Below are 11102 nucleotides of genomic sequence, written 5' to 3'. Positions count from 1 at the left end.
AACAGCACTGTCACACAGTTAACTGATGTGCCATGGGCAGGTCTACTGGGGCCTGTGCTATGCTTGGAACTACTTGTTGAAAAGTGAAAAGTTGTTTTTGAGAAGGGCCCAAAGATCCTGGAAGTACCTGGATGTCTATGCAATGTGTCTTCCTCTGGGCTTGCCAGAGTGTCCACAATGTCCTTCCTGGACACAGATGCACGTACCACCAAAGATAGGAGAGGTCATAGGCCCACAAGATAGGGCGACTTGCATCGAGACCCAAACCTGATACAGATTCCCTCCTGGCTCTGCACCTAGTCTACACTGGTGACTTCAAAATTAGCTGATAAACGGAATGGTGTAGCTTATCCAAGTGTGGAATGTGTTGTCTCAACACTCATCACTCAACAAGGTACTGTGCTTCAACCTCAGTGGTCGGAGGTATAAGAGGCAAGCACTTGGCCTTTACCTCAGAAAGGATGTGCCCACATTCCTCAGATATCTGGACCCCTGACATAGCCACCAGGGAGGAGGGTCACATGAACTTTTGTAGAGTCTGCATCCCACTGTTGGAGCACATGTATTTTTGCAAGTTAGTGAAGTCCTCACCATTTCTCACACATTGTGTTCAATTAACAGGATGAAATTGATAGAGTATGGCCTGGCGGGATGCTCTGGGGGATGTTTATAAAAGGCACTGTAGCAGAGAGCAGGGAGTTAACATAGCCCTGGGCCAAGACTGAGGATGTGACCAGGGCTTCACTGCCAGTGAAAGCAAAGTCCACCAGAGGACTGCATTACTTCATATGCCATGCCCCCTGCTGGTAGACCTTGTATTTGGCCAAGCATGGGGTAAGCCCTTTCAAAACCTCCACATGCCCAGAAGAGGGAGACTTAACACACCCAGAGAAGAATGGGGCCCAGTGGGGGGATTCTACTGACAAACTTAATTTTTGAGTATGTAAGGAATACGAATGCCCCATAATGTGCATATCTTTTTGCTCTTAGATGTGAAGTGTTTCTGCCTCTCAGAGTCTTATAACAGAGTCTCTGGGTGTGTGGCATGAACACACTGGACCCATCGAAAGCAGCAAGATGGTGACTGCATCACAGCTTCTTGGCCTTCTGCTCCTCTGGGTTCCAAGTGAGAATATTTGGACAAAGGAGGTTAAGGCGGTGTTATGATTTTCCATCTCTGATTTTCTTTTCACATTGGAAAGTCTTTCGTAGATGAATTTGGCTTATTTTAAAAATAAGTAGTATTCTCTGTCCTACCTAACTAGATACTGGTGACTTCCATGTACATATCCTGAGGCTCCGCTAATGTTTCCTGTATGTTTTCAGGCTCCCATGGTGAGATTGTGCTGACCCAGTCTCCTGCCGTCCTGTCTATGGCTCTAAAAGAAGGAGTCAGCATCACCTGCCGGGCCAGTCAGAACATTAACAAGTGGTTAGCCTGGTATCAGCAGGAGAAAGGGAGAGCTCCTAAGCTCCTGATCTATGAAGCATCCAAGTTGGAAACTGGGGTCCTGTCGCGGTTCAGCAGCAATAGGTGGGACAGACTTTAATTTCACCATCAGCAGCCTGGAGCCTGAAGATTCTGGGACCTATTACTGCCAACAATATAGTAGCTACCCACCCACAGTGTTACAGGTCAGAGCATAAAGCACCAGGGAAGCAGATGTGAGGAACTGGGCTGCCCCCACTGCTCCTCTGATGCCTGCACCTGCTCAGACTGTTTCTCAGAGGCAGCCCAACTTTGGACATCACTGGGAGCTTTGGGAGAAGGACAAGGAGCCTCTTCGGCCCCCTGACTGACTCCCTTTCCCCCAATCATTACACCTGAGGAGTGTGGGTGATGGCATCTGCCGGGGTTTGTACAGCAGAAGAGAAGCCACTCGAGGTATTCCAAGCAGCAACTGCTTCCTATCGGGAAGTAATGTCGAATGTACTGGAGATACAGGCTGCCTAACCACATGGTCATTGGGCCTGTCTAGGAGGGCCAGGGATGGACGCGCTGATGCTCTAGCCACTGCTGCCCCTCCCCAGGTGATTCTCTGGTCCCTCACTTATCACTCACCTGCCTGCAGGTGCTGACGGAAGGCATTGAATCCTCCTCTTCTGACCTCCAGATCTAGGATATGGTGCTTTGTGAGCAACTCCATAGGGAACCATAGAGGAAAGGGGTTCTGGGAAATGTGCTTCCAGAAGTGATGGTGGTGACAGGGAGCTGACAGAAGACAGCCTGGGATGGTCACTGTTTTTACATCTCTCAGAAGTTGGCCGTTAGGGGAAGGCCCCAAAATATGTTTGAGTATGCTTTTAGCTACCATCATTGGGTCTGAATTCATAACAAGGAGATTTTGTTAAGCAACTGAGGGCACAGAAGAATGAGGAAATTGGGTCATGTATACAGAAATAACCTGACAATGAAGGACTTTTGTGATAAAAAAACTAAATGTGGATGAAACATTGTTTTTTCTTAATATAAGAATACCTTGTTGCTTAAAATTCTCCATTAATAAGATCATCATCTACAACCCTGAAAGCTTGTGACGAATGTGAAATAGCTGTCTCCACCTGACACCTACTCACATGGCTCTCCATTTTACCAAGACGGCAGGAGCTGTGTGAGCTTTAAGATGCTCAGTTGTACAGCATTTTTACTTCCCCTAAACTAGTCTTTCTTTAATTTTCTATTTTCATTTAAGGTATTTCTATGGAAAGCCACCCATTGAATTAAAGCCACAGGTCGAAAACCCCTCCCATTTAACATTCTAATTCATACAAAATTAAATTACACACTTCTCTGTAGACTGCAAATATTGAAAAATATAATTATTTGGAAAAAACTTGACCACGTATCTTAAAAATTAAATAGAATAATGATTTGTAGAAATTTAAAGAATTACAAAGACCATAGTAAGAATAAATCAAAATTATATGCAATTCTGTCAGAATAACTGGACTTAGAGTTACTTGTTTTCTGGTTTCTGTACCCTCCTACAGCTTGCCATGAGAATGATGTGCCATGGGTAGTCACCACACTCTGTCTTGGTCCCAGATCAACCACAATACATAGGCTGGAGAAACATTCATCTCCCTGCAGAAGAAACACACAGCTGATCCCTGTGTGCATTACCCAAATTATTGTCAACATGAACATCCATGACTATAGAAACAGATGCTTAGTATGACAAGTGACTGAGTCTTTGACTGGTTTGTTAAAATAGTGTGTAAAATCTGAATAATGCAGTTTTTACACATCTTTACATAGAAATTGACAGCTTTTATTAAACCCAATGGCATTAAAGGAAACTTGGAAATCCATTATAAGAAGATACAAAACAAAGAAATGTTTTTAAAAATATTTGATTTAAAAGTGTAAAATTCACCCCACTGTAGAAACATCTAACTGAGATTACTTTGAGTAATGGTGACAAATTGTGTAGATCATTCAGACTTATTAAATGTGATTAAGTCTAACTTTCATTCATATACATTCATTCATATATATGTGAAAGTATGTCCATATGCATATATATGTATGATATACATACATGTAGATACAATTCTCACAAACAACTAACACCTCCATTAGGCTGACACACGCAGAATCGTCAGGTTATGTCCCAGCTTTAATGAAGGATGGTTGGTAAACTGATGCCCCAAGCAGCTCTGACCCCCCACCCTCTTCCATAGGGCTGTGGTTCACCAAAGACCCCAGGAAATGTCTGTCATAGGTATAGGTGACCGCTAGACATTCAAATGGTTACCCAGTTCTTGCTATTCTCACCTACAGAATCTCTTCTTGAACTGCACAGTCATGGCTGTGGATGCCAAGCATAAAAGCCAAGAGAGAGACACAATTTCTCACACAGAGCTAACAAGGAGCCAGAACCCCTGATAACAACTGTTTACACATCATGAGGAAGCCTCTATAGGGAAGGGGTCTTCTGAGCATCATAGGAAAAAGACAATTGAGAGGAAACATTACAAAATGAAACATTATTCTTCTGTTCCATCCTCTTAGGAAGTGCTTCTCTAAGAAATTTCTTTATTGTTATGGAGTATGTGTGTGTATCTATTCATCTAAATGTCTGTGTGTCTTTCTGGGGAGAGAGAGAGAAGTATGACCGATACTCACCAGATTGTAACAAATGGTTACCACAAATGTCATCCTCACTGTCAGAAGCATAAATTCTGTCTTTGTCCCAATATCTTCCCCAGGACTATGAGTTCTCTACTTGTGAGTGAGAGAGTCTTTCTGACCCCTGTAGGTTTTTGACATTCATCTTCGCATAGAGTATAATACAGGAGGTCTTAGGATGAGTTTAATTCATTTTAGATCATTACTGAATTGTTTTAAACCATTAACCTGAAAGCAACAAATCCCAGAGACTCCTGAACCATCTCCACTTCATCCTGGGATCTGGAGATCCTCAATCAATCAGCTGAATTGGGAGTGGGACCTGTTTCCTCCTGGTCATTAGCTGACAGGAATCCAAGCAGGATGGCCATTCACCTCCCAGAATGGACTCTGGACACTCGTGCCTGTATCATCAGGGTCTCTTGAGCTTTCTCAGAAGGCAGGTCTATGAGCACTGTGTCCTGCCACAGATCCTGATTATCGCAGGGAGATCCTGCTTCCCATGCAGGCAGTAGGGAATTTGTCTCTGTTAGACTCCCTCCAAACACAGAAGTTACTGCTCTCCCAGGAGAGGGACCTGAGCCCTGCCTTTGGCTCTTTCCTCTCTGCCACACCCACCATGGGATTTGCATATTGTCCCCTGGGGAGGACCTTGTCTTGGAAGTCTGACATAAAAGTCAGCTCTGAGCTTGTGTCTACTTACTAGGAATCATCAGTTCAGCTTCTCAAAATGAGGTTCCTTTCTCAGCTACTGGGGCTGCTGATGCTCTGAGTGGAAGGAGGATGAGGAAGGAGATTGGGGTGGGGAGGGTGAGCTGTCTGGGTGCTGTTAGTCCCTATGTGTGCTCTGTTCAGGGGTGAGATTGCTCTCAAATAGGGGAATTTAGTTTTGAGATACTGAAAGCTATGAGGAAACTAAAGGGAATGAAGGACAGTGCTTTATTGAGATACTGAAAGAAAAAAATGTGGCCACTCTGTGCCCTGAAATTCTTGGGTTATCCTTGGAATTTGGATATATTTAGAGTATAAATCAAATAACAAAATATGATTTAGCCTATCATAAATGAAATTTAAATTCTTAATAATGGCTCATAATGTTTCTCCATAACCTGTCCTTATCTCTCATTATTTTAGGATCCAGCGGGGAGGTCGTGCTGACACAGACCCCACTCTTGCTCTCCGTCACCCCCGGAGAGCCGGCCTCCATCTCCTGTAGGGCCAGTCAGAGCCTCGTACACAGTGATGGAAACACCTATTTGAGGTGGTTCTGGCAGAAGCTAGACCAGTCCCCACAGGGCCTGATGTACTTGTTTCCAACCGTTTCACTGGGGTCCCAGACAGGTTCAGTGGCAGCGAGTCAGGGACAGATTTCACCCTGAGAATCAGCAGGGTGGAGGCTGATGATGTGGGAGTTTATTACTGCGGGCAGTTTACACACGATCCTCCCACAGTGGTTCGGCCCCAACACAAACCTCTCTGTTTGGCGGTCTCCACTGGGCACGTATGTTGCCTGATCAGGGAGCAAGCACAGCAGAAGCTCTGAGCTGGCCTCAGAGGCAGGTGCTGGGGAACACAGGGCAGTAATGTGCAGCGGAGTGCTCTGGACCGAGTCCTGGGCCCTGGGAGGCAACATCCTCAGTGGGGTATAACCAGCTCTGGAACGGACATGAGCAGTCTATGGGTTGAACGGTGAGCTGCCAGGGAGAGCTGCCCTGAACTTCACCATGCCCCTCCTGGCCTGTGTGCATGTGTCAGGGACTGGTACTCAGGCTGGGCATCAGAAACCTGAGCCGTTTATGTGAAAGCACAGCTACATACATTTGGAGCTAAACACGTTTGCCATATTGTCAGTAAGAGACTATTCAGTGTTGTTCGGAATTTATTATTTTTTATTTTCCCACTTTATGAACCTCCACTTTCCCAGTTAGACTAATGGCTCTGTTACGATGTTATCTAGATAGAATTCTATACACACTATCCCTACAGGAAATATGCATGAGAAAAATTAGTAAAATTGTTTGGTGGTCAAGCACCCAAATAGAGTATTGGAGTAAATTCATAGCAAATGTAAGCTCCTCCTTCTGTTGAGAAGTAGGTGGCATATACATACATATATTGAAATACTACTCAACCAAGGAAATGGTATTTTGTTATTTGCAACAACATGGATAGACCTAGATAGTATAATGTTAAGCAAAACAGGTCAGACAGAGAAAGACAAATACCATAGGTCTTCATTTATATGTAGAATCTACAAACAAAACAAACAAATAAAAACCCCACAAACAGGGGAGGAGTCAAGATGGCGGAGAAGTAGCAGCCTGAGACTACATCAGGTAGCAGGAGATCAGCTCGATAGCTTATCTAAACATTGCAAACACCTACAAATCCAACGGGAGAGCGAAGAGAAGAAGAACAGCAACTCTAGAAACAGAAAATCAACCACTTTCTGAAAGGTAGGACTGGCGGAGAAGTGAATCTAAAACGACGGGAAGATAGACCGCGGGGGGAGGGGCCGGCTCCCGGCAAGCGGCGGAGGAACGGAGCACAAAATCAGGACTTTTAAAAGTCTGTTCCACTGAGGGACATTTCTCCAGGGGCTAAACCGGGGTGAAGCCCACGCGGGGCCAGCGTGGCCCCAGGCCCCGCAGGGTCACAGAAGGATCGGGGGTGTCGGAGTGTCGGAGAGCTTACAGGTATTAGAACGGAGAAGCCGGCTGCAGAGACAGAGCCGAGGACTGAACTCTCAGCTCGGGGTTACCTTGAACTGGTCGCTGGCTGGGTGAGCTCCGAGCGCGGCTAGAGGCTGGGGATACGGGAGTGATTGGGTGCTGTCCTCTGGGGGCGCACTGAGGAGTGGGGCCCCAGGCTCTCGGCTCCTCCGGGCCGGAGACTGGGAGGCCGCCATTTTCATTCCCGTCCTCCGGAACTCTACGGAAAGCGTTCAGGGAACAGAAGCTCCCAAAAGCGAACCCGAGCCGATTACTTAGTCCGGCCGCCGGTAAGGGCGGTGCAATCCCGCCTCGGGCAAAGACACTTGAGAGTCACTACAACAGGCCCCTCCCCCAGAAGATCAACAAAATATCCAACCAGAACGAATTTCATCTATCAAGGAGAAAGCAGATTCAATTCCTAAGACAGCAGAGCAATTCCAGAGGAGGAGAAAGCAAAGCACGGAACTCATGGCTTTCTCCCCATGATTCTTTAGTCTTGCGGCTACTTCAATTTTTTTTTCTTTTTTCAATTTTTTTTTCTTTTTTCAATTTTTTTTTCTTTTTTCTTTTTTCTTCTTCTGCTAAATTTTTTAAAACTTTTACCCTTTTCTTTTTTAACATTTTTTGACTAGTTCATCTAAATATATATATTTTTTCTTTCTTTTTTGTATTTTTTTATTTGTTTTATTTTTTAAATTTTTTCTTTCTTTTTTTTCTTTTTCTTTTTTTTTCAGAAGCTGTTTTATCCCCTTTCTCCCCCCCCACAATTTGGGGTCTCTTCTCATTTGGTTACAGCGCATTTTTCCGGGGTCTTTGCCACCCTTTTAGTAGTTTATTTGCTCCTTCATATCCTCTTATCTGGACAAAATGACAAGGCGGAAAAAATCACCACAAACAAAAGAACAAGAGACAGTACCGAAGGCTAGGGACCTAATCAACACAGACATGGGTAATATGTCAGATCAAGAGTTCAGAATGACGATTCTGAACATTCTAGCCAGGCTCGAAAAAGGCATGGAAGATATTAGAGAAACCCTCTCTGGAGATATTAAAGCCCTTTCTGGAGAAATTAAAGAACTAAAATCTAACCAAGTTGAAATCAAAAAAGCTATTAATGAGGTGCAATCAAAAATGGAGGCTCTCACTGCTAGGATCAATGAGGCAGAAGAAAGAATTAGTGATATAGAAGACCAAATGACAGAGAATAAGGAAGCCGAGCAAAAGAGGGACAAACAGCTACTGGACCATGAGGGGAGAATTCGAGAGATAAGTGACACCATAAGACGAAACAACATTAGAATAATTGGGATTCCAGAAGAAGAAGAAACAGAGAGGGGAGCAGAAGGTCTATTGGAGAGAATCATTGGAGAGAATTTCCCTAATATGGCAAAGGGAACAAGCATCAAAATCCAGGAGATGCAGAGAACCCCCCTCAAAGTCAACAAGAATAGGTCCACACCCCGTCACCTAATAGTAAAATTGACAAGTCTTAGTGACAAAGAGAAAATCCTGAAAGCAGCCCGAGAAAAGAAGTCTGTAACATACAATGGTAAAAATATTAGATTGGCGGCAGACTTATCCACAGAGACCTGGCAGGCCAGAAAGAGCTGGCATGATATATTCAGAGCACTCAACGAGAAAAACATGCAGCCAAGAATACTCTATCCAGCTAGGCTATCATTGAAAATAGAAGGAGAGATCAAAAGCTTCCAGGACAAACAAAAACTGAAAGAATTTGCAAACACCAAACCAGCTCTCCAGGAAATATTGAAAGGGGTCCTCTAAGCAAAGAGAGAGCCTAAAAGTAGTAGATCAGAAAGGTACAGAGACAATATACAGTAACAGTCACCTTATAGACTAATAATGGCACTAAATTCATATCTCTCAATAGTTACCCTGAATGTTAATGGGCTAAATGCCCCAATCAAAAGACACAGGGTATCAGAATGGATAAAAAAACAAAACCCATCAGTATGTTGCCTACAAGAAACTCATTTTAGACGCGAAGACACCTCCAGATTGAAAGTGAGGGGGTGGAAAACAATTTACCATGCTAATGGGCATCAGAAGAAAGCTGGAGTGGCAATCCTTATATCAGATCAATTAGATTTTAAGCCAAAGACTATAATAAGAGATGAGGAAGGACACTATATCCTACTCAAAGGGTCTGTCCAACAAGAAGATCTAACCATTTTAAATATCTATGCCCCTAACGTGGGAGCAGCCAACTATATCAACCAATTAATAACAAAATCAAAGAAACACATCAATAATAATACAATAATAGTAGGGGATTTTAACACTCCCCTCACTGAAATGGACAGATCATCCAAGCAAAAGATCAACAAGGAAATAAAGGCCTTAAATGACACACTGGACCAGATGGACATCACAGATCTATTCAGAACATTTCATCCCAAAGCAACAGAATACACATTCTTCTCTAGTGCACATGGAACCTTCTCCAGAATAGATCACATCCTGGGTCACAAATCAGGTCTCAACCGGTATCAAAAGATTAGGATTATTCCCTGCATATTTTCAGACCACAATGCTCTGAAGCTAGAACTCAATCACAAGACGAAAGCTGGAAAGAACCCAAATACATGGAGACTAAACAGCATCCTTCTAAAGAATGAATGGGTTAACCAGGAAATTAAAGAAGAATTGAAAAAATTCATGGAAACAAATGATAATGAAAACACAACAGTTCAAAATCTGTGGGACACAGCAAAGGCAGTCCTGAGAGGAAAATATATAGCGGTACAAGCCTTTCTCAAGAAACAAGAAAGGTCTCAAGTACACAACCTAACCCTACGCGTAAAGGAGCTGGAGAAAGAACAAGAAAGAAACCCTAAACCCAGCAGGAGAAGAGAAATCATAAAGATCAGAGCAGAAATCAATGAAATAGAAACCAAAAAAAAACAATAGAAAAAATCAATGAAACTAGGAGCTGGTTCTTTGAAAGAATCAATAGGATTGATAAACCCCTGGCCAGACTCATCCAAAAGAAAAGAGAAAGGACCCAAATCAATAAAATCATGAATGAAAGAGGAGAGATCACAACTAACACCAAAGAAATACAGACAATTATAAGAACATACTATGAGCAACTCTACGCCAACAAATTGGACAATCTGGAAGAAATGGATGCATTCCTAGAGACATATAAACTACCACAACTGAACCAGGAAGAAATAGAAAACCTGAACAGGCCCATAACCAGTAAGGAGATTGAAACAGTCATCAAAAATCTCCAAACAAACAAAAGCCCAGGGCCAGACGGCTTCCCAGGGGAATTCTACCAAACATTTAAAGAAGAACTCATTCCTATTCTCCTGAAACTGTTCCAAAAAATAGAAATGGAAGGAAAACTTCCAAACTCATTCTATGAGGCCAGCATCACCTTGATCCCAAAACCAGACAAGGATCCCACCAAAAAAGAGAACTACAGACCAATATCCTTGATGAACACAGACGCAAAAATTCTCGCCAAAATACTAGCCAATAGGATTCAACAGTACATTAAAAGGATTATTCACCACGATCAAGTGGGATTTATTCCAGGGCTGCAGGGTTGGTTCAACATCCGCAAATCAATCAATGTGATACAACACATTAATAAAAGAAAGAACAAGAACCATATGATACTCTCAATAGATGCTGAAAAAGCATTTGACAAAGTACAGCATCCCTTCCTGATCAAAACTCTTCAAAGTGTAGGGATAGAGGGCACATACCTCAATATTATCAAAGCCATCTATGAAAAACCCACCGCAAATATCATTCTCAATGGAGAAAAACTGAAAGCTTTTTCGCTAAGGTCAGGAACATGGCAGGGATGTCCATTATCACCACTGCTATTCAACATAGTACTAGAAGTCCTAGCCTCAGCAATCAGACAACAAAAAGAAATTAAAGGCATCCAAATCGGCAAAGAAGAAGTAAAACTATCACTCTTTGCAGATGATATGAAACTATATGTGGAAAACCCAAAAGACTCCACTCCAAAACTGCTAGAACTTGTCCAGGAATTCAGTAAAGTGTCAGGATATAAAATCAATGCACAGAAATCAGTTGCATTTCTGTACACCAACAACAAGACTGAAGAAAGAGAAATTAAGGAGTCAATCCCATTTACAATTGTACCCAAAACTATAAGATACCTAGGAATAAACCTAACCAAAGAGACTAAGAATCTATACACAGAAAATTATAAAGTACTCATGAAAGAAATTGAGGAAGACACAAAAAAA

General features: G+C 42.9%; 1 pseudogene; it reads left to right on the top strand.

Moving 5' to 3' along the window:
* Window positions 1-1077: 1077 nt before the first annotated feature.
* On the top strand, window positions 1078-1647 carry LOC123925661 (annotated as a pseudogene).
* Window positions 1648-11102: the final 9455 nt, after the last annotated feature.

The sequence above is a fragment of the Meles meles genome, chromosome 15, assembly GCF_922984935.1.
Source record: "Meles meles chromosome 15, mMelMel3.1 paternal haplotype, whole genome shotgun sequence".
Lineage (NCBI taxonomy): Eukaryota > Metazoa > Chordata > Mammalia > Carnivora > Mustelidae > Meles > Meles meles.
The sequence above is the reverse complement of the archived record's forward strand: the minus strand, read 5'-3'. Positions and strand labels throughout refer to the sequence as shown.